General features: G+C 33.6%; 1 protein-coding gene across 1 annotated transcript in view; it reads left to right on the forward strand.

The window, feature by feature from the left end:
• PCLO (piccolo presynaptic cytomatrix protein) overlaps window positions 1-24,214 on the forward strand; it is a 400,611-nt gene that overhangs the window by 92,343 nt on the left and 284,054 nt on the right. The window lies entirely within an intron of this gene.

The following is a 24,214-nucleotide window of genomic DNA, read 5'->3' on the forward strand; positions in this document are numbered from 1 at the left end:
GTGCTAGCCTAGACATATACTAGAAAGATAACGTTCTTTTCCAGAATTATATGTGTTTAATTTGTATTTAATAATATGCTGAATTAATTTTTTATATTTAATATCTCCCAAAAGATATTGAGATTTAATTGTAGAAATTTTAGAAACAAATATCTAAATGGGACTTGTTTTAATTGCTCTGAAGTTCTTTTTATCTGTAATCTCCACATATAGTTTGATTGCATGATCATGATTTCAATTTAAAAAATTATTAAAATTAAATATTTTAATAAAATATTTACTAAAAAATAAAAATTTATATTAAAAATAGTTTTTAATAGTTTTATTTTTATTAAAAATTTAAAATAAAACTCAATTTCAGCTTCAAAGTTATAATATCACAGCATCTGTAGTTGCATTCCAGTAATACTAGGTACTTCCTAAGCAATTTAGAATTAATATGTTTCACTAAATTCTTACAACAAAGTAACAAGATAAATAGAGGGTAGCAGCTTTGTTTGCATGAAAAATGTTCTTTCTTGGTGACTGAAGCTGGGAAAAGCTAAATATCAGGCATAATGTATGTTTCTCCTCCAATACAGGATTTTGTTCTATTCATATTGTCATTTATCTTTATCTTTGTCACTATCTTCTCTACAAGGCAGTAGGCTCTTAAAGGCAGAAAATATTACCTCTCTTAACATCTATCACAGTATTTGGTACAATGAATGTACTCAACAAGGTTTTCTTAGAATGATTCATAAGCTAGGAAAATACTTGCTCCACATTATGTTATGATGGCTCTTAGTTTAACCATAATTTTAATGGGCTATAATTTTAACTAATTTATGAGATATTCAAGACTTTGGGTAAATTGACATCTCTAATTTTTGAATATTGTGTATTATCTTATATACTATAGATGAGAATGGGATTATTCCTGCATTCTAGTGATATTTCCAGGCTATCACTAGATGGCAGGGAGGCTGTCAGCAGGGACATAGGATTGGAACCTTAACAATTGTCCAAGTGAGTAGCAATAAAGATCAGAAATAGCATGGTGGAAACGAAATTTTAAAGGTAATAGACTAGTAAAACAGACAGAGGGAATGGGGGGGAAAGAGCCAGACAGAGAGAGAGAGAGAGAGAGAGAGAGAGAGAGAGAGAGAGAGAGACAGAGAGAGAAACCATTTTGCAATTGATTTGATGTTGAAGATAAAAGGAAGGAAGGAGTCAAGAAATTATGGATTCCCAAGTCTGGATAATGGAGAATTATAATGTACTGATCAGGGAAAGCAGAGAATGGCTACATAGAAAAGAGCTGATTCATTAGTTTGAATAAATATGACTTTGAGGCATCAGCAAGTGGAAACGTGTAGTACAGAGGAATACTGGAAGCTTTGGCATTCAGGGGATATAAGATCTGGATATCAGATCTGAGACTTATAAAATGCTGTAGCTGAACAAAACTGTTACAAATCTTAATTTGGTAACTGAATAAGGTGACTCCCAGAAAAAGGAGGTAATATGCACACGGTCTCAGAGATAACAGCAAAGTCAGGACTGGAATCATTATCTCTTTTCTCAATTCATTTTTCCCCAATTTCTTACATATAATTGAAAACATAGGAATGTAAATACAATATTTTTGGTGATGAGTGTGGTAAAAGAAGAAGCCATAGGACTAATTTATCCTATTTTAGATGCAAAAGGAAGAAAAATAACATTAGAAATTTTGGATAATATTATTTTTTAAATCAAAAAAGAAAGGACCTTTTAATTCTTATTTTGTTAGGTTTTGGCAGTTGTATAAAATGTTATCTTTAAATAGTCAAGTTTTTATTCTAAAATATGTGTTCTTCATAAAATATTTTAGTGGTTTTCATGTTGAAATTCTCATACATGCATATATCTCATAGATTTTCTCATATATTTTTCTTATGAAACATTATTGCTAGAAATGATAACAACAAAATCACAACAAAATCTTTTTCATGTAATTATTGAAGAATCTAGGCAGCAATGATAAATAATTGTTTTTTAGAAAATTTTTCTTCAACTTGCATTAAGCTATTATTTTATTATAATAAACAAAATATAACTAAATTAAGCTTAAAATAAGAAATTTGAATAACATAACCTGTTTGAATCACATATTCAGCAGAGAATAAGTGAATTATCTTCCATGTAGAAAATATTCAACGTTTTATAGCTCTCCTCTTACATTTCAGATAGATCTTAAGCAGAATTGTACCCTGAAGTCAGAGATATATAATTATTGTTGAGGTTCTCTGAAGAGTATTTTCTTTAATCATTTAGCTTCCAACAACATGACCAAATAAAGATCACTATATTGTTTGTGTATTTATTTGAAAGTTTATTCAAAAGGAGAAAAAAATTATATCCTTCTAACTTTTGTTCTTCCTCACTCTCACTCACGGAAAGCTTCTTTTCATTAGTAGTAGTGGAAAGATTCATGATGTATTGTTAGTGACAGCATTTGATTATTGTCTAATTAAAAAGCACTGTGCTCCCATCTGTCTGACTGGGGAGGGAATGACAGAGAAAGAAAGGGTGAGGGAGAACAGAGATATTGAGATTAAAATAATGAATAGGTATTGTAAAATGTGGCATTGTTTTATTACTTGAAGAGTGAGCCACTTAGAAGCAGTTACCAAATTTCTTTCCAAACTGATAGATGATTTCAAGTACAATGAATACATTTATTTTAATGTTTAAAAGGTCTCTCAATCTAACAACCATTACATGGAAAGAAAATAGTACTGCACATAAGAAAATATAACTATTGTCACATTTAAGAAATACTTTAAAGCAGTTTAAGTAGTTTCATTGAAAATTAAATTAAAACATAAATATCAGCAATAATGATACTTACATTTGTCTTCTGGAGTCATTTAAGAGATGAGTAGAATGGTGATAAATAATATTAGACTTTATTAAAGAAGTTGAGTTTGAGCAGTTTATAAGGAAGTAGACAGAAAGCTGGCGCTCCATGTTGAAATGGCTGAGTCCACAACTCCAAAATCCTGTTTTCTGGTCTCATTCCATCACCATTTATTTGAATCAGTTTCTGTTGTCACTGTTTAGGGGTGTGTCTTAGTTGTTCATTTTTGTGTAACAAATTACTGTGTAAAAATTACTGTGTAAAAATACCACAAAACATATAAGAGCAAGCATTTATTACTTGCCCCAGTTATTAAGAATCAAGAATGTAGGAAGAAGATTGTTCTTGCTCTAGGTGTCTCCCGAGGTTGCAGTCAAGCAGCTGGTCTTGGCTGTAGTCTCCGAAAATTAATTGGAGCTAGAGGTTCCACTTCCAGACTCACTGACATTACGGTTGGCACAAGGCTTCATTCCTCACCACATGGGATTCTCCATAGAGTTTTTCCCAACATGGGATTTCCCAGAGAGAGAGATTGAAGTGAGAGAGTGCGTGCGAGAGAGTGCGAGCCCAAGATGGAAGCCAAAGTATTTTTATAAACTAATCTCCGAAGTGATATCTCGTCATATCTGCTATAACCAGTTCTTAGAAGTTCAGTCCACACTCAAGAAGGCAATCAAGCTTCACCTCTTGAGGGAAGAAGTATCAAAGAATTGGTCAGCATATCTTTAAAACCACCACAGGGCTTGAATGTGTACTTTTCGCCCCTCCCTCATGGGTTCTTTTCACTTCCATTATTGTTTTATATCATCAGTCTTTTTTTTTGTGTGTGTATTATCTTTAGAGTACCTTGTGAAGAGCCAAGAATATAAAGAGTGACATTTAGAGTACGTTGTGAAGAGCCAAGAATATAAAGAGTGACATTGATGATCATGTGTATTTATATATTGACATATTTATTAAAAACTTACTATGTCCTAGTCACTGAACTAGGCACTTTACATTCATTATTTTACTCTGCACAACAATCCTGTAAAATAAATGTTAATATTTCTGTTTTAGAGTATGTGTGTATGTGAAAAAGTACATGTATAACTTGACTTTAAAACTTAAAATTTATATGAAATTTCAAGCTTATAATTCTTTTTAAAAATTTTTAAGTTTTAAAGCACTTGTCAATAAAGATTGAATATATTCAAGGTATAAAACATGATGATTTGATATATGTATACATTGTGTAATTATTACCACAATGAAATTACAATTGACTCTAGAACAACACAGGTTGGAACCCATAGGTTCACTTATGAGTGGATTTTTTTCAACCAAATGAATCGATGATACAGGATTCACAGGATGCGAAACCTGTGTCTTCTCTGCCAGTTCTGCAGGCTCAACTGTGGGACTTGAGTAGGAGTGGATTTTTTTGTATGAGAGTGAAGGATGCGGGAACCTATCTGCCATGTATATTCAGGGACAACTGTAATTAACGTATGTATTACCACCCATAATATGCATTAGTTCTCCAGAACTTGTTTCTCTTACAATTGAAAGTTTGTGCCATTTGATCAAAATCTCCCCATTTCCCACACCCCCAACCCCTGGTAACCACCATTCTACTCTCTGCTTCTATGAGTTTAACTTTTAAGTTCCACATATAAGTGAGATCATATAGTACTTGTCTTTCTTTGCACTGAACAATATTTCACTGTGTGTATGTGTATGTATTATGTATATAGTCACAATTTCTTTATCCATTCATCCATCAATAAATACTTTGGTTGTTTTCATGTCTTGGCTATTGTGAATAATGCTGCAGTGAACATGGGAGTGTAGAGATATCTTCAAAATACAGGTTTCATTTCATTTGCATATATACCCAGAAGCGGAGTTGCTGTATTATATGGTAGTTCTATTTTTAATTTTTTGAGGAAGCTCCATACTGTTTTCCATAATAGCTGTACTAACTTACATTGCTACAGTGTACAAGGGCTCTCTTTTCTTCATGCCCTTACCAAAATATAGGTCTTGTCTTCTTATAATAGTTATTCTAACAGGTATGATGTGATATATTATTTGTAATTTTGATTTGCATTTTCCTGATAATTAGTGAGGTTGAGAACCTTTTCACATACCTGTTGGTCATTTGTATGTCTTCTTTGGAAGAATATCTACTCAGGTCCTTTGCTGAGTAGATTTTTTAATTGGATTGTCTGGGGGGTTTTTGTTTGTTTTGTTTTTGTTATTTTGTTGTGTGAGTTCCTTATATATTTTGGATATTAATTCGTTGTCAAATGTATGGTTTGCAGATAAGCTTATAATTATTAAAGAATACATGTTTTATTAAAAATCAGTGATTTTCTCTACTTACCTTTTACTCTGACCTAACTATGATACTTTCAATATGCTGCAGACTCTCATTAGTATCTTTCTTTTCTTGTTTCCTTGTTATCTAGAACTCTTATGTTTCAGGCTAATTTCTTCATCTGCAAAGACCTAGTAGGAAGAACTTTTTACTTTGGTTTAGTGTGTATAAAATCTGGAAATGGCTAAATTTCAGTTTTAATATAAAATTTTGACTTTATATATTACCCAACATTGTTAAAAGGAGAATTCTTATATATACCTATCTGTTAAAAATATTGCTTCTTATTATATTACCTGCTTAAAATAACAACAGCAACAACAAAAACTTAGCAGAAGGTAAACAAAAAGTAATCTCATTAAAACATAAAAGAGAAACACACCTTGGTTTCAGATATGCACAGAAAGTATGTAAGCTGTATCCCCCAGAAACGTTCCTTATAAATTTTGCATGTTGGTTTCTCTGACCTTTCTTTACACAGGAGGGATTTGTTGTATCAATCTTTAATCTAAGTGTGATACACCAACTTCCTATTGAATTGCCTTACAGCAGAAGGAAAGGTACAAAGATGATGCATCTCACTTAGAAATGAAAATATAACAAAACAAGTCATGGTAAACAAGAAAATATATGGATCTTTAATAACGAACCCAAACCAATGCAGTGGCTGAACAGAGAACTGTGGGAGCCAGGCCAGTTGGCATGACAGTACGTGTTCAGCTGCTGTGGAATGAGCCCCTGGGCTGAGGGTGTTCAGTGTGGCTTTGGTCAGGGGATTCAATGGTAAAGAACCCTCTTGCTACTCTACTCTTTGTCTTTATTACAATACTAGTTCAAAAGTTATACCTATAGACACAGACAAGTAAAAAAAACTCTTTCTAAAAAGGAAAAATAATAAACTCTCTGCTTTGAAATTTATTTTGAGGGGTCTCTCAAGCAGTCACCTGAATTAATATAGATGAATAAATATTTCAGAGAAAGTCTCTGAAATACGGATAAAATTAAGAGTGGGAAGACAAAATAGGGAGCTCCTAACTAGGAAATCCAGTCTCTGTACTAGCCCTTTTCATGTGTAATCTCTCATTAATCCTTGCAGTAACTCAATGATGTAATTGTTAGTACAGATTGAGTATCCCTTTTCTGAAATGCTTGGGACCAGAAGTCTTTTAGATTTCAGATTTTTAAAATTTTGGAATATTTCATATACATAATGAGATATCTTGGGGATGGGACCTAAGTCTAAATATGGAATTAATTTGTTTCATATATTCCTTATACACACAGCATGAAGATAATTTTATATGATATTTTTAATAATTTTATGCATATATAAAAGTTTGCATTAAGTGCTTATGTGTGAAATTTTTCGCTTGCAGTGTCACGTCAGCACTAAACATTTTGGAACTTTTCAAATTTTGAATTTTCAGGTTAGGGATATTTAATCTGTGTTGTTATTTTACAGTTCGGAAAATGTAGGTACAGAATACTTGTTTATCTCATATGTGAAGAACAGCGCTGCATCTCACATTTTATGTCTAAGGCCCATATTATTTTTATTTGTCCTTCTGCCCCATTGAACATTCCTCAGAGCTGATTTTAGTGAGATATCCTGACAGAACATGTTGCAAAACTGAAAATGTACATTATTCAGTTCTCAACAGTAATCTAAGTTCAATAGCTATTTCAATAATCTAAACCCACCAGAAATCTAACATAATTAAAGGTATAGGTCTCAGCATACAAAAAGGAAAATATGAAAAGTATCCTAAAGGTAACTTTCTAGGAGATAAAAATGAATTAAAATGGAATGTAAAAATACAGATGGACAAAGTCCTAGTATCTTTTGAACTGAGCCCTTTTCTTCAACTTGTATTTATAAGTGTGCGTTCATGCAGGTACACATGTATGTGAATAATGGTTTCTTCCATGAGCACATATTTCAAGTCTTATTACAGAGTTGCAGGAACAAAATGAACATAAAAATGGAGAAAATGGTATGGATAGACGTAGCAGATAAAAAGCTGAGACAGTGAGAATTTAACATAATCAATACAATAAATGTTCAAATCAATATAAATGTAACAAGTCAGACCTGAATTGATAAGTTTTGACCAGTGATTCTTAAAGGGTTTTAAAAGTTTCAAAAATTAACTTCTTGATTAACTTCTATAGAGCTGGAAGTCATTGGGTTAGCAATAACTTTTCATAGAAAAGCATATGTAAGAACTAGAGCATTGTGTTTATTCACAAGAATTGAAATACATGAAAGCATTAGAGAGCTTCAGAAGAAAATGTAAGTGTTAAAGCAACATTCCCTTGACTAGTCCTGTCCCAGAAACATGGATGAATACAGCAGGCAGAATACAATTAAGGAAAGATAATCTTCTATGAGAGTCTACTGAAAACATGATGTAAAACCAGCCACAAGAAAATTATCAAATTAACGTTTGCTCCCCATTGTTAAAGAATGTCTCATGACCAGATTTGATCACAGCTACTGACCTGTTTTCAACACAATTCACTTATAACTACAGCTGTTCTGATTTTCATGTATTTGTCCATTTAGCTGAGGCACAAGAAAGACAAATGAAAGCTTTCCTGTTTTATACTGTTTTTTTTTCTTCTTTTGTATAATAGAAATAATTGCAATTGTTATTTATTTCTGTTTCTTCATTGTATCTGCATATTTATCTAAAATAATGTATTATGCTTTAAAACAAAGTTTATTTGAAAAAGAATTTTTATGAGACAGGAGAGAAGTTTAGTTCTCTTTTTGAAATCTTCAACAGATAGTTTAAAGCCTGGGGAGTACTTGCCATTTTTTTTTTTTTTATAACATTTTGAGCTGCATTTTCAGAAAGTGTTCCCTTGAGAACACTCAAACCAAATGGGAAAAAGCTTCTTCAACAGCCAAAGAGTTTTAAAGATTAAAAGCTTTAGTTCTTTGTTATCTTTTGAGGAAAATAAAGTTGAAAGCTCCCCCACAAAATTGTGTGTTTAGTTTATTTAGAATATTGGGAACTTCAAGAGTTTTTATTTAAGTGACTATTTAAATATTTAGTACGATTAAGAAAATATTTAGGAAAAAAGTCATACAAAATGGGAGAATTACTATAGCAAGGAAATTATGTAGAAAAAAGGCTTATAGAAATTAAGCAGAAGAATTTTAAAAGAGCAAATATGGAAGAACATACTGAGCTGACTGTGGCTACAAGAAGCCTGCTCCCCAGGGAAGGAGAGAGCTATCGACAAGTTTTTAAACACCTGATGAAGTATATGCCTCTGTAATTGGAAGACTGAAAGGCTAAAACCTGTTCCTTTCCACTTAGTCTCTTTCTTGGAATCCAAGCTTTGCAAAGATGGTTAGCCTTAGGTAAGTACACAAAATGATTCCAGTGAAGGAAATGAAATGTCTGAGATACTGGAAAGGGCAAAGCAATAGTATTCTATGTTTCCAACAGAATCCATCTCCCACCATCAGAATGTATTGTTCCCTTTGGAGAAAAATGTGACTATTAAAGGGAGTATTATTTAGAAATTATAGTTCTTATTCTTTTCTAATTATTTTCACTTCTCTCTTGAGAGAGCATGAATGTCCATGATGTTCTAAGAAAGACAGATGGACTCATGATTTTCTAATTGCACCCACTGATATTTATTTAGTTTGAGTGCCCTGAGAATCTATCTGTCCTTTCAGAGACACATTAATAGGTAGTCTGCCTCAATTTCTTCCTTCTGTCCCCATCCTGTGGAATCTTGGCAGTTTTATGTTTATAAAGCAGAACTATGATGGATGAATAATAACAAGGTACTCTTTGATGAACACCTGTTATTTTCCAGGCCGTATGCTAGTATTTTATGAACACTATTTTCTTTAATCCTAACAGCAGCTATGTGTGGTGAGATGCTGTGTTCATTATGAGCTGATACTCACAGCATGCTGCATCCTCAAAGAGAATCCGAAATCCATAGCCTGCCATTTAAAGTGTTGCCTGCTTTGTTCTATCTGCTGTTTTATTAATTTCTATCCTTTTGTTTCCTGTGTTACATTTTTTGTCAGACTAGTCTATTCATTCTTCCTACAGTATATGACCTGTTTCCCTACTCATACTTCTTTTTGTTCCCATACTGTGCATCATCTCCCCAACTGTAATTACTTTACTAAATCTTTCATGAGTCTCTCTTATGGTATATGTAAGTATTTATTTTCCTGTGATTATTGTGTTTTTGTACCATAATTTGTATCTTTATCTCATAACCCCAGAAATCGTTTCACAGAAAGGAAACTCTTTCAGAAAGGACGTTTATTCACTTTTATATAGAGGTGAATTCACCTTACCATTCTCATTGTAGGAGCTTGCCTATGGACGAGCCTTAATAGGTTTGCATTGAATTAGAGCCTACTGTCTTCAAATACTTTGTATTTTCTCAACAAGTCAAATGTTACACGGTATAATAAAATAACCAAATATCCACAGTTTAAGAGATATTTATCAGAGCAAAATTCAGGTAGATGTTTAAGAACTTTTAAAGAGGGGGACATCACAATAACCTGAGGCCTGAGACAACCTCAAGGTAGAGATAAAACTTGAGGTCAGGCTAAAAGTTAAATCAAATTTGAATAGATACAGAATGGTGGCCTTCCAAATATCAGAAAAAGGGCAATAGAAGAAGTGATTTATATACAGAGCCTCTTCCCCAATGAGGTTACATCCTGATAAATCCATCAGAAGTTGAAAGTATCGTAAGTCAAAAATGTCCTTAATACACCTAAACTGCTAAACATCATAGTTTAGCCTCGCCTTCCTTGCCTAAACACTCAGAACACTTATACCAGCCTAGAATTGGGCAAAATCCTCTAACATAAAGCTTATTTATTTTTTTGAAAAAGTTGGATATCACATGTAATTTATTGAATACTGTACTAAAAGTAAAAAGTAGAAGGGTTGTATGGGTATCTGAAATATGGTTTCTAATGAATGCATATGGCACCATTGTAAAGTCAGAAATCACAAGCCAGACATCATAAATCAGGGAACATCTATATTTTCAGGGATTAACAAAAGAGCAGATTTGAGCTCCAACGTGAATAACTTGGATTTAGCTTCATAAGTAGTGTGCACTGTTCCAGGTTCTTAATTTACATGGGGAGACAATACAGTAGTAAGTATAAGAAGCTTTAGCATCAGATACCTGGATCTAAGTTAGCATTTATTTTATTCAATTTCTTCTAAGGAATTTATACCAAGAAAGCTTCCTTGGTAATTATTTAGTTTCTTCCTCTCAAAAATGAAAATAATAAAATTTTACCTAGATTGTTGCAAAACTTAGATAAATACATATAGTTAGAGCAGAATCTGACAAATGACACTGAAATATAATATGAAGAAAATAGTAGCTTCTATTAGGAATTTAGGAATATTAATATAGCAGTTATATATGTAAAAATTTGGAAATAATTTTAGTAATTTTAGGCAGAAAATCCAGTTGAGTACTAGAAAGTAAATGCAATCATAGAGAATTATGGTACATCGTTCTTAACAAGAGTGCTGGGAAAATAAAAATGAAAGGAATTCTGTGATGGGTATCACAATAAAACTACCAACAAGATTAGTTATGGTGAATGGAGGAGATGGGAAGTTCTAAGGAAATACAAAGTTTTGAGTTTGAACAACAGAAAACGTGATAATACACAGATTTAAACAGAGAAGTAGAAGTTGAATTTAAGACAGTCAATGTTTAAATAGGGTGGTATTGAATCTGGTACATGCCTCACACATAGGAGTCACTCAATGAATGTCTGCTGTTGATAAGCAGAACAAGTGGGGTCTTACGCCAGGTATTGGCAGAGCTATTTTTGCTTTTATTTAAGAAATAATTCTACTTAGGTGTTATTTTTACCCAATTTAGTAATATCACTATGAAAGAAAATGAAGAAAATGCATATAAACACTGACTTTTATCATCAATGAAGAATTCTTGTTCAGATTCAAATGATTAGCTCCTTCCCTTTTATTATGAGCGTAGATATGATTTGCCTTTTATATAGAGAGACGTTGACTGTTGTAGTTCAGGACATTTTAATTTTACCTATGATTTAGCATATTGGTGAAAGCAAATGTTACTTCTTAGCAGGAGCACTGATTTTTCATAATCCTATAATGACCCCAGTTAGGTGAGAACTTTGAGTTTAGATCCAATTGTAGATAACAATTATTTGTATTGTTAAAAGGTTTTCATTAAGACAGCCTTCCAGGAGGACCTGTGTTGAACTCCGTGAAATAAAATCCATATTTGACATATCCAAACATACTTCTTAAAGCCTGGTGCACATTTTTCTTTGCTAACTATTAACCTTATGCCAATTGGCTCTTAGTCACCAGTGTCATATACATTCTGATAACCTGAATAAGGCAATGGAAAGTCTTCTTCCTTTTCTTTGCTGTCAAATTAAAAATCCTAAAATGTTTGAAATACATGACCTTGATGCCAAAATAGCCTCAGGTTCTCAGGAATAGAATTGAGCTAAGCCATTTCTTATGTATTCAAAGTACCCTGAAAGCCAGGGTCAACCCAAATGGTTAGATAGTGAATCCTGAGTTGATTCAGCACTATACTTAGCTTTAAAGCTAATGGCTTATGATTGTGTCTAGTTGAGGAGTCATTTAGGGTAATACAATTCACTGCTTAACTGTAAAGGCAGAAAGGATCCTATTTTTTTAGCAAGGAAATAAACTTACCTGTACTAGAAAGGGAGTTGAAAATTGCATGTATGGTAAGCAAAAGTAGTTAACCAGGCCACTTTTGGTAGAAAGAATTTTTAAGATGGTCCCTAAGATTCTCTCCCTTGTGCCCATGCCTTTTATAATCCTTTCCCTTTGGATGCAAGCTGGACTTTTGAATAAGATGTGTTATCACTCTTTTGATTTTATTATGTTATATGGCAAAAAAATGTTTGGCAGATGTAATAATAAATCCCCTAGTTAGTGGACTTTAAAGGTTATCCAGACCTAATCAGGTAGACCTTTAAAAAAGGCAAAGAACAGGAGCAGTGAGCAAGAAACTGTTCATAAGCTGGCCTTTAAAAAGCAAATTCCCATGTTGTAGAGAGACCCACATGGCAGGGAATAGCAGGAGGCCTCTAATAAAAAACTGAATTCTGCCAACAAGTTGAATGAGCTTGGAAAAGGACCCCAAGCTGTATACGAGAACATAGCTCAGCCAACACTTTGATTTTAACCTTGTGAGACCCAGAACAGAGAACTCAGTTACATCATTCCTAAACTTTTGGCCACCAGAAGCAGGATGAAAAAGTTTTGTTGTTTCAAGCCACTAAATGATAATTTTTTACACAGCAGTAGAAACTGCTACACAACCCATATATCTGTTGTGCCCAGTAATTTATATGGGGGCAGAAAAGACTTCTGGGAAATTAATTAAAACCTTACAGTGTTGATGTTTAGACATATTCTGGTATATCTACCACACTTTATGGATGAGTAGTTTGTGACTGATAGCAGTGGCAGAAAGCAAACTATCAGGATGTATTACATCATCCATCAGAAAGTAAAAGTCTTTTAAAATGATATCATTGTGGAGCTGGATTCAGCATCTGTGGCTAACAGGGAAAAGAGAACAGTGCTTCAGTGAGCTATTTTTTGAAACTGTCTAGAACCAAGCTGTACCAACCCCACCCTATGGAACACCAACACCAGTGACTTTTATACACCAAGAGAAGTAACTGCTTGAGTAAAATCGAAGGAATTGACCCTTGGTGTGCCTTACGTTCCAATAGTGCTAAGAAAGTTAAATATAAGTTCCCCACTGACATCAGAGAAGAGAGAATGTAGTGGTGGAAGGTACAGTGGTGAGGTCATCAAACTGAGGGAAGTGCTGAGCAGCAGCTGGAAGCAGAGGGATAGCCCTATGTGCAGCAGTCTGGGACAGGTATCTAGCCCTTGTCTGGTGGCAGCTGCAGCAGAGAGTAATCAATAATAAGCAGCAAGGTCAGGTGGCATTTTTGGCAGAGCAACTGGCAATTACTTGGAGCTACACGGCAGTCGAAAAACAGCAGCCTCAGCACCAAGGCAGAACCAAGCAGGAGTAACATCCTGATTTGATTCCAGGAAGCATGTAGGACACCTAATAGAGAGTGTGTTGGGAGTATTATTTAAAAGGAAGCTGAGGTCTGACCATTTCACCAATGAGGGCTCACATACTAATTTGGGTTTCGATTTTCAAGGGGACATTTGTTACCTGCTGTCTCTGCAATCTGGAATTACTGGGTTCTGCTAGATCAAAAATAACTTTGCCAGGGAAGTTTATCTATGCAGCTATTTTCTTGCCATGGGAAACATAATTTAAGCCGCAGAAAATGAATGTTGCAACTCTCTAGAAGCCACGGAAATCATTAGACTGTTTTTGTTTCTCCTCAGCGTATTCCACTCCAAAAATGCTACAATCATCTTAACCTTGCATCACAAACTCCTTCAGACTCAGCACACTTCTAAAGGACTTAAATGTTCCTTAATTCCTTTCATGTTATTTCACGGTTTTCTGTATGTCTTTCCATTCTGCTGTCCTTCCTACTTTCCATCTAATTGGGAAACCTTGATTGCTCTCTCCTTCACTGACTTCTACCTGACCTCCCTGCAAGATTTCCATCTTGGTACTTCTTTCAGATGGCATAGCTCTTCACCTCTTAACCACGAAGCTGAATGGATCCCATGATTTGGTACTTAGATTAATGGCTTCCGTCAAGTTCTTTGTCAATAATGCATAGAGACTGGTTAAATAAATTTCTGTCATGACTGTATTTTAGGCTTTCTCTTGTTTTTTATTAAAAATAATTTATAGTCACTTGTCTATATTAGGATGAAAGTTTCCATGATTTTTATTTTTGTGATCTACATATTTTTATCTTTTAAAGCCAGGAATTTCACAGTGATAAATATGTTTTAGCCAAACCTTTCCTTTATTGGTTGATCTCGTCTTATTTTTAGTTTTTATTTTTTATGTATATATATAATCATATATATGTATATATATGATTTTATACACCTAAGAGAAGTGACTGCTTGAGTAAAATGGAAAGAATTGACCCTTGGTGCACCTTATGTTCCAAAAGTGCTAAGAAAGTTTAACTTAAAGGATTGGGTAAGTTTCCTACTGACATCAGAGAAGAAAGAATATGGTGGTATAGTATATAGTATATACTATATCTTATATATGGTATATATGTATGTTATTTTCTCAATTTTAGAGATGCTATAGCTCATAAAACTGTTGGTGATTGTGCTTCTGACAAGAATAAATGTAAGAAGGAATTTTAGTTCCTTCTAATCTGAGATCATTTATAGTTTGCATTCCTTTTAAGGAGGGAGGAGAGGGCTGCTATTTATTAAGGAATAGTAATTTTGCCCAAATGAGTATTGTCATTGCTCATGTTGAATAATGCTTTTATAAATGCTGACTTGTCATTATTCCTCTTGTGTAATATCCAAGTAAGTCCCTTGCTGCCTGCGTGGAGGTAACATTGCATAGTTGTTAAGAGGGTGAGCTTTGGAGTAGATTGCCCAGGATTACACACTGATATTATGAACTTGGACATGTAATATAAGTCCCCTTTCCCCATCTCTCAGATTCCTTACCTATAAAATGGGAAAAATACAGTAGCTGTGAGGAGGATTAATGAGTTAATTTAGGCAATATTCTTAGAAACTGAAGGATTGTTTGATAAATATTAGCAATTATTATTGAGGTATATATATTCAATTGATCTATATGATATATGGTAGTTATACTGCATAACAATTTATCGAGTTTTACTGTTGTCTATAATTTAATTGTATATTGATGTCAGACTCTTATGTTAGAAAAGTGCCTCAGCTTCTTTTATGGTTTCTTTTAAAAGGATGTAATACTTTTGAGAAATTGTCAGCTCTATGTACCATTAAAGTGGTTCAAAACATACTGCACTTTGACTTTTAACAGCAGAAAAATTGGCAGAGGATGCTGTTTCCTTTGAGGTTACTTGCAGCAAGTGATTCTCAATTCCCTATTAAATGCCTAAGTCCTCAGTGGAGCATCTGAGGCAAACTGTCCCAATTTCAAACTACTCTGTGAGAATATTATTCCAAATAATGAACTGAAATGTGTATTTTTTCAACTTCCACCTATAGTTACATATTCTGTAGCCACATGAAATATGCCTGAGCCTTAAATATATGTGGAAGCTTTTAAAAGAACCCACCCAGCTTCTCTTCTTCAAAGCAAACTTCTCTGGTTAAGCTTCAGAAGCTCCAAACTGCTCATATTCTATTCCCTGAAGACAGTCATACATTTTGTCTCATCCTGTTTGGCTATTGCAGTAAATTAAGGATCAAGTTTTCTGATATCTCTTGTTATTAGGAACCAAACTAGTTGATTGCATTTTATCCAAATGATTTAGAGTAACACTATCTGTATTTTTTTCATCATACTTTGAGATGAATTATAAGAAACCATAAAATATGCAAAATGTAAGATTTTGATTTTCTTTCCATTAAAAATTTTAGTAAGTTCCATGTCTAATTTTATGTTTCAGATATATAGATCGATCGTCATGTAGGTATAAGATCCTAAGAAAAAGATTATTTAAAAGTTATAGGGGCCGGCCGCAGTGGCTCACGCCTGTAATCCCAGCACTTTGGGAGGCCGAGGCGGGCAGATCACTTTCATCCTAATATAGACAAGAGTGACTATAAATTATTTTTAATAAAAATAAGAGAAAGCCTAAAATACAGTCATGACAGAAATTTATTTAACCAATCTCTATGCATTATTGACAAAGAACTTGATGGAAGCCATAACATAAAAAAAATTAGCTGGGCATGGTGGCGGGCGCCTGTAGTCCCAGCTGCTTGGGAGGCTGAGGCAGGAGAATGGCGAGAACCTGGGAGGCAGAGCTTGCAGTGAGCCGAGATCGTGCCACTGCACTCCAGCCTGGGTGACAGAGTGAGACTCCGCCTCAAAAAAAATTTAAAAAATTATAATTATTATTTTCCTTCAGGTGGATCGTTTGAGGTCAGGAGTTCAAGATCAGCTTGGCCAACATAGTGAGACCCTGTCTCTACTAAAAATACAAAAATTAGCCAGATGTGGTGGTGCACACCTGTAGTCCCAGCTACTCAGGAGGTTGAGGCACAAGAATCGCTTGAACTCGGGAGGTGGAGGTTGCAGTGAGCCGAGATCTCGCTACTGTACTCCAGCTTCGGTGACAGTGAGACTCCATCAAAAAAAAAGAAAAAGCATTTTAAAAGTAGTTGTATGGCTTAATAACACAAATGCTAGTAGATACTGCTGCACATAACATCTCTGTACTGTATTTAATTGATGGAATATACAGTTTAGAGCACATGTTAGATGAATATAAAATATTAGCTATACTATTTGCAGTAGTCCGAACAATTAAAAGCTGTCAAAAGAGAAGTTTTATTATTTAAGGAATGTTTAAAACAACAATAGAAGGCCCTGTAGTCTAGACAGTGATAAATAAAGAGTAGTGGATTAAGCATCAAGAATTCTGTCTTGCTCACCTTAACATCTGTGATTTCAACTTTGTTAAATGAAGCTGCTGGTAAAATGAGCCCTTAGTTCCTTTCCAGTCTTAATCTCTGTGGTGCTAAAGTCTTCATCTTCATTAGTTTGGATTTGTGTAATTTGGAGATTAAAATAATCTTTTAAGGCTCTTTGAAATAACCTCAGAATATATATATATATAGATGAGAGTAGGAGCTGAATATTTTCTCTGGTTAAATCACAAAGTGACAGTTCTGACCACTTATGACTGAATAACTATGTAAAGACAAGTGCATTTATTATCCTCATTTGACGTGGATATTGACTAATTTGTATTATTTCTGTTAACATTTAATCGAGGGCAATTATATATAAAAACACATTTTTCTAAACTGTTTGAATACAACTTAGTTTAAACTCTAACATTTTAGAAGTCTGTTTATTGTCTGTTATTCAATCCAGAATTATCTCCCAGTGAAACCTAGAGTAAATCTAAGAACATGTATACTATGTATTTGTTTTAATGCAGCGAATCTCCAATTTTATTGTGCATAAGGATCTCAAAATGGAGTTATAAAAATATAAGCTTAACATAATTATTAATATCTAGTATTTACTCCAAAGTGATTCTGAGATTCAATCCAAAGTGATTCTGAGGTGTAAGGCCCAGAAACTTACATCTTAAACAAACACTCCTAATGATTCTGCTTTAGAGCCCATATACTTTTTTGAAAAACACAGCTAAATTGCTGAGATCATGTATACCATAAAAATGTGCAATTAATACGTATCAATAATAAATGAAAAATCATGTTGTGCCCTGGTTCCCAATTCACTGGCTATAGCCTATGTATTAAAACGTCTGTACCTGTGCAGATCATAGCAGCACCCACCCAAGAGAGAAGATGGATGTCTTGAAGCATTCTGGTTACTAGATTTCTAAAGAATAGTAGCATTTTTAGATTTGACCTGAATTTACATGTAGAAGAAATATTTAATTACTTGGATTATCTTTCTTTTGTTTACCTAATAGCTTTTCCTTACTGTGTAGAATCAAAAGTAGAAACAAAACACAATATTCTAGAATTCTTAACTCCAACATGTTTTTTAAATATATTCAGCAATAATTTTTCTTGTTTTTTAGGAAATTTATAAATTTGCAAAATCACTTATACCTAACAACAACCTCCCTTATTACCCTTCATCCCTGCAAATAATTGACTTTGACAGCTTTGCAATTGCCTGCCTTTCAAAAATAGATCCAAACAGTGTCTAACTGATAGAGACAATCATGAAAAGTCCACATGCACGCTAGAAATGCAATGTTGGGGATAAAAGATCAACTAAGTAATTTTAAGCTGACTTTTAAGGTTAAAATAGAGTCTTCATAAGGCTCCGTTAGTTCCCAAAATAATAAAAGGTCATCACTTTTTATTTTGCTTTCCATAAAGCCTGTGGTGAGTCTCTTCAAATAAAATCAATAAGTAATTGTGACGGAATGTCACAGACCATTAGGAATCTCATTCTAAAATTCTTCTCTAGGCACTTTCCTCTCCACCCTATCTTACTGCCCAATGGGTGAAAAGGTGTCCTATTTATTCCACAGTTTATGTGACCCTTTAGGGTTTGAATTTATTTTGGGATTATTTGCAATATTGCGGGAAATAGTGTTGAATAAAGTCAAAGTTTTTATTAGCAAAAACGTGCTGTTTCCTATAGTGATGAAGTTCTGATAGCAGTGTAGTAATATACAAATCCTTCAGGAGATTTTCAGGTGTGAGGAGATGGAGTTTACAATTAGGATGACTCTAATTTAGGCATTTCAGCAAATAAAAATATGCAAGATACCTGATGTTTAAAATTAATTGTGGAATGGAGGAAAAGTTAAGAAATGTTTGGATTTGCAAAATTATCGTTACTTCATTGTGCTATGGTTGGAATATTTAAATTCCATTTGAATTAAAGTATCTACCTGTGAAGTTTCTCGACTGATTAAACAAAATTAAATTCCCAAGGGGGAAATTTCTCCTCATTGGCAATGCTTCTGCCTTAATGCACACTTGCCTTGCCAATTATTTGTATTAAAATTGTACTCATTTTTCAGCCAATTGGCCTTTGATTTTATGCTGATGATCCACTATGTAAATTTTGATCTTGATGATGCATCCTGTCCAGAAGGGAGAATTTTTGTTCAGCCACTCGATGTTTGTGTTTCTGGTTTAATGCCTGAATTGATTTTTTGATTTATACCATAAAATTAATATCTTTATAATTTTAGTTTTTAAAATAATGCATCTTCTCATGGCTAAAAAATGACTTCACCCTCTAATTTATTAATTATGCAGATATTCAAACAATGCTATAATATTGGAGAAAATAATACTGTGAAAAATTAAATATATTTGGCATTTATTATGCCAATTCTTAAAAAGGGAAAAGAAAAAAAAAAACTATTATCTTTGTATCCGTGTATTGCATTGAAGCACATCTAGGTGTTGGTTTTGCATCATTTCTTTTTGCATGAGAGAGCTCCTAAGAATTGATAGAAAAGGTAGAACTTTTTTCTTTTGTCTTTTGTTTCCAGAATAACTGGTTTTAACTGAACTTGTGAACATTTTGTAGACTTTCTGAATCATGTAAATTATCATGTTTCTTTCTTGGCAGTGACTATTGAAAATTTTTGAACCAAAGTTCAGATCATTGTCGTTATTCTGGCTATTTGGTGCTTTTTATGAGTACAAGCAATGGCTACAAGTTTCTCTATTCTTTTGTGGTACATGATTAATGGTCTACAAGAATTTGTTTCACTTTGTATATGCCTATATTTCATAGATTCTACAATGTATTTTTTCTACATTTCAACATCTCTGAAGTGAAGATGTGTCTGGTAGTTTTGTTAAAGTTTGACATTTTTTTCCTCTGGGGTATATAAAATATTATCATCTTAAAATGAACTCTGTTTTCAATTAAATAAAATATTGCAATATTATTGCAGCTTAGGAAGTAATTAGATTGAAAAGTAGAGAGTTATTGAAAATTCAAAATGACTAGATGGATTTAGAATTAATTTCCAGACCAGTATGGATACTTAGATAGCTCTAAAACATGGCTCAATTCCCTGGTCACTGTGGAACTCACTAAATGTTTTACTGTCTCTTTGTTTAAATGAGCTTACCAAAGTAGTCTCTGCTTTAATTTTTCTTCCATTCTTTCCTTCTTCCATCACACCTTACTACCATCTTTTCCTCCATACTTCCCTCCATCTTTCCTTCCTCCATTCTTTTCTTCCAACATTCACAGATATTTGATGGGCACATTTTGTGTCCTAATGACTTAGCTAATTATTGAGATATTTGTTTGAATTGTTGATGCCAGGTTGCTTACATTTAGTTTGCAAGGATAGGAAAACAAATTTTTCAGTGTGTAATGGTTAGCTGGAGTGGTACAGAAGGGAAGACATATTATTTGTAAGAGCAGGTTGGAAAGGGAAGTGATTTAGTGATGCCTAATCTGGGTATCAAATATAAGTAAGAATTATCTAGATGAAAAAAGGAGAGGGGAAGTGTCTCAGGAAAAGAGAATGACATGAGTGCATAGAGAACGTATAGTAAATTTCAAGTGGGCTAACATGACTGAATACTGTACATAAATCTGTAATTCCAAAGAGGTAAGAAAGACATATTGGGCATCCTACTGGGAAAAAAGAACTTTCTCAAGAGGAAAATATAAACCCATTTTAAGAATTATAAGTAGGATATTATTTGGCTTTTAAAAAATTATTCAGACAGCAGTGTAGAGGATGAATAAGTACAAAGATTGCACTGAAATCTGAGACTTCAATTCGGAGGATTATATAGTAGATTAGATTAAGATGATTAATACAGAAATATGAAGGGAGAAGAGGTTGGATTATAAAACTAATTACATGATAGGATTAAAATGATTTTGTGACCAATTATGTATGTGAAGTAAAGCAGAAGGAAAGTCGTCAAGATTATCTTTGTTTCTAGATAGTACAAATATGCTAACAGCTATAAAACTACTAATGAGGTAGAGGCACAAGAGACAGCAGGTGTGAAAGCAGTGGAGTAAAGATAATTTACTCTGGAGGCTTGTTGATTTTTGATTCCTGTAGAACATCCAGTAAGTAGTTTACAAATATGAGTTTGGAATAAAATAATTTGAGACACTATGCTTAATACATGATAACTATTATCTTATTTAAATATCAATATTATCAATTAACAGGACTATCAGCGTTTCCTTTTTACCAGTGTAACTGTAGTCTTATGGAAGTTAAGTAATAGCTGAGCTCAAATAGCTTGAAAGTAAACATAGTATGAGTTCCAAATAATTCTAGCTCTAGAGCCTGTGGGTTTGGATTTGTTTTTTATTTAATAGATTTTATTTTAAAGCAGTTTTATATTTACAGAAATATTTTTCAGAAAGGACAAAGAGTACTTTGTACTTATCTCCTATCTCACTCTCTCCCTGGCCATATTTCCTCTATTAATGTATTAGTGTGGTACATTTGTTACAACTGATGGGCTAATATTGATGAATTTTTTTCTTTCATGAGTCTTACTTTTGGTGTTGTATTTAAAATGTAATCTCCAAACCAAATATCTAGATTTTCTCCTACTTTATCTCCTAGGAGTTTCATCATTTTACTTTTTACTTTTAGGTCTTTGATCAGTTTTCAAGTTATTTTTTTGTAAAAGGCATAAGATCTAAGTCTAGATTCATTTTTTTTTTTTTTGCATGTGAATATATCTCTGTTCTAGCACCATTTGTTAATAAAAACATCCTTTCTCCATTGAATTGCCGTTGTTCCTTTGACTATGTGTGAGTCTATTTCTGGGTTCTCTATTTTGTTCCATTGATCTACGAGTCGTCTTTCTTGCCAAAACCACACTATCTTTTTTCCTGTAGCTTTATAGTAAGTATTGAAACTGTGTCGTGACAGCCCTTCAACTTTCTTCTTCTTCTTCAGTATTCTGATTGCTATTCTGGGTCATTTGCTTTTCCATACAAACTTTAGAATTAGTTTGGTGATATCCACAAAATAACTTGCTGGGATTTTGATTGGGATTGCATTGAATCTATGAATCAAATTAGAAAGGTTGACAATAATGAATCTATAAATCAAATTAGAAAGGTTAACAATAATATCTTTCTGTCCATTAATTTGAAATGTCTCTATATTTATTCAGATCTTTAAAAAAATTCCTTAATCAGAGCTGTATAGTTTTCCTCTAATAGATTGTTTACATAATTGTTAGATTTATACCTAAGTATTTTACTTTTTCTAGTACTAATATAAATGGTATTAAGTTCTTTATTTCAAATTCTAAATGTTCATGCTGGTAGATAGAAAGATACTGAGTTTGATATGTTAGCCTTGTATTCTGCAACCTTACTATAATCACTTATTAGTTCCAGGAGGTTTTTTTTGTTGACTCTTTGGGATTTTATACATAGAACATCATGTCATGTGTGAACAATCAGTTTAATCTCTTTCTTCCCAACCTATATATCTTTTTCTCTGTTTTTATTGCATTAGCCGAGAATTTTAGTACACTGTTGAATAGGTGTGATGAGAGGTGACATTCTTGCCTTATTCCCAGTCCTATGGGAATAGTGTCTTAGTTTCTCACCATTAGTTATGGTGTTAGCTGCAGATGTTTTGTAGAAGTTCTTTATCAAGTTGAGAAAGTTCCCCTCTATTCCTAATTTGCTGATTTAGTTCCCCTGATTAGTTCCCCTAATTCCTAATTTCCAGTCCGGTTTTGTATCATGGATTGGTGTGGTCAAGTGATTTTTCTGCATCTATTCATATAATCATATTACTTTTCTAATTTATTCTGTTGATGTGAAGGATTACATTAATTTTTTTGAGAGAGAGAGTTTCACTCATGTCACTCAGGCTGGAGTGCAGTGGTGAAATCTCAGCTCACTGCAGCCTCCACCTCCCGGATTCAAACAATTCTCCAGATATATAATATTTTTAGTAGAGAGAGTTTCACCCTGTTGGCCAGGCTTGTCTCAAACTGACCTCAGGTGATCCACCCACCTCAGCCTCCCAAAGTGGAATTACATTAATTTGTAAATGTTAACCCAACTTTGCATACGTAGGATAAATCCAACACTTGGTTGTTGTATATGATTTTTTTATACTTTGTTAGATTTGATTTGCTAACATTTTGTTGAGAGCCTGTATTTTGTAATCATTTTCTTATAGATGTCTAGGAAAGAAATTTCAATTTAGAAGTCAACAGTGTATAAATGATAGTTAATGCCAAGGAATACAAGTAGAGTGTGGTGTTTGAAGCCAAGAAATAATAGTATATAGATTAATAGTATTACTCCCACCACTAATAACTTACATTATTGAGTGTTTTATGCCACATAATATTCTGATTGGTTTAGAAAGTATTTACTTTTTTTTTTTTAAAGCACTTCTAGTTATTTATTTATTTATTTATTTATTTTGCAGTTTTACAGATGAGGAAAAGTTCAAGTATAAGTCAGTCAAAGAATGTACCCTAGAACTGGCTTTCAGACCCACATTACCTCTCCTAAGGACTCAAGCCCTCAACCACCACACAATATTAATGATTGGAATCCCCTTTGGTGCACTGAGAACAGAGGACTGGAGCTAGTACTTAGGGAAAGAAGACTATATACAGGTCAGGAAGCAGAAGATCATATGAAGAAATAACAAATTTGAGGAAAGATGGGAGAGAATGGGAACTAGAATTTTTGTACCATTTATTCACAATAAGCTGATGAAACCTCAATTTATCTTATTTTATTAAATTGTAGCAGTGAAAAGGAGGCCTAGCATGACTAACTCCATTTTGCTTCCAACCACTCACTCCTCACCAAGGTGATATCTTTAGCTTAACTGCTTTTACTTATCTCTGCATTAGGCCCAGCTAACCATGGAAGGAATTTAGTTTATAGTGTAAAGCAAGGGAAGTTCCCAAAACTAACCCCTAAGGAGATAAGGAGGGCATACATAGAAGTAACAATGTTGTGTTAAAGATTTATAGGAGCATTGTGACCTGACCAAGACAAAGAAGCTTCACAAAGCCCCCAGACCCTAGACCCTTGTTGTCACACAGATGTCTGTAATCATCGGTAACCTCTTGACCTCAGCTCCTTCACTCTTCCATCTTCCACTAAAATAAAAGGAGCCTGAAATTCATGTTAACTTAAGATGCTTCTTTAGGACATTAGTCTGCCATCCTCTTGGTTTGCTGGCTCTTGGAAATAATGTCACTTTCCTTGCCCCAACATCTTGTTTCTCAACATACTGGCTGTTGTGCACTGAACTGTGGGAACTTGGCCTTGACTTCAGTGTTAATAGGGTACAACACATGTTGCATCATGTTATCAGACCACAA

The sequence above is a fragment of the Macaca mulatta genome, chromosome 3, assembly GCF_049350105.2.
Source record: "Macaca mulatta isolate MMU2019108-1 chromosome 3, T2T-MMU8v2.0, whole genome shotgun sequence".
In the NCBI taxonomy this organism is placed as follows: Eukaryota; Metazoa; Chordata; class Mammalia; order Primates; family Cercopithecidae; genus Macaca; species Macaca mulatta.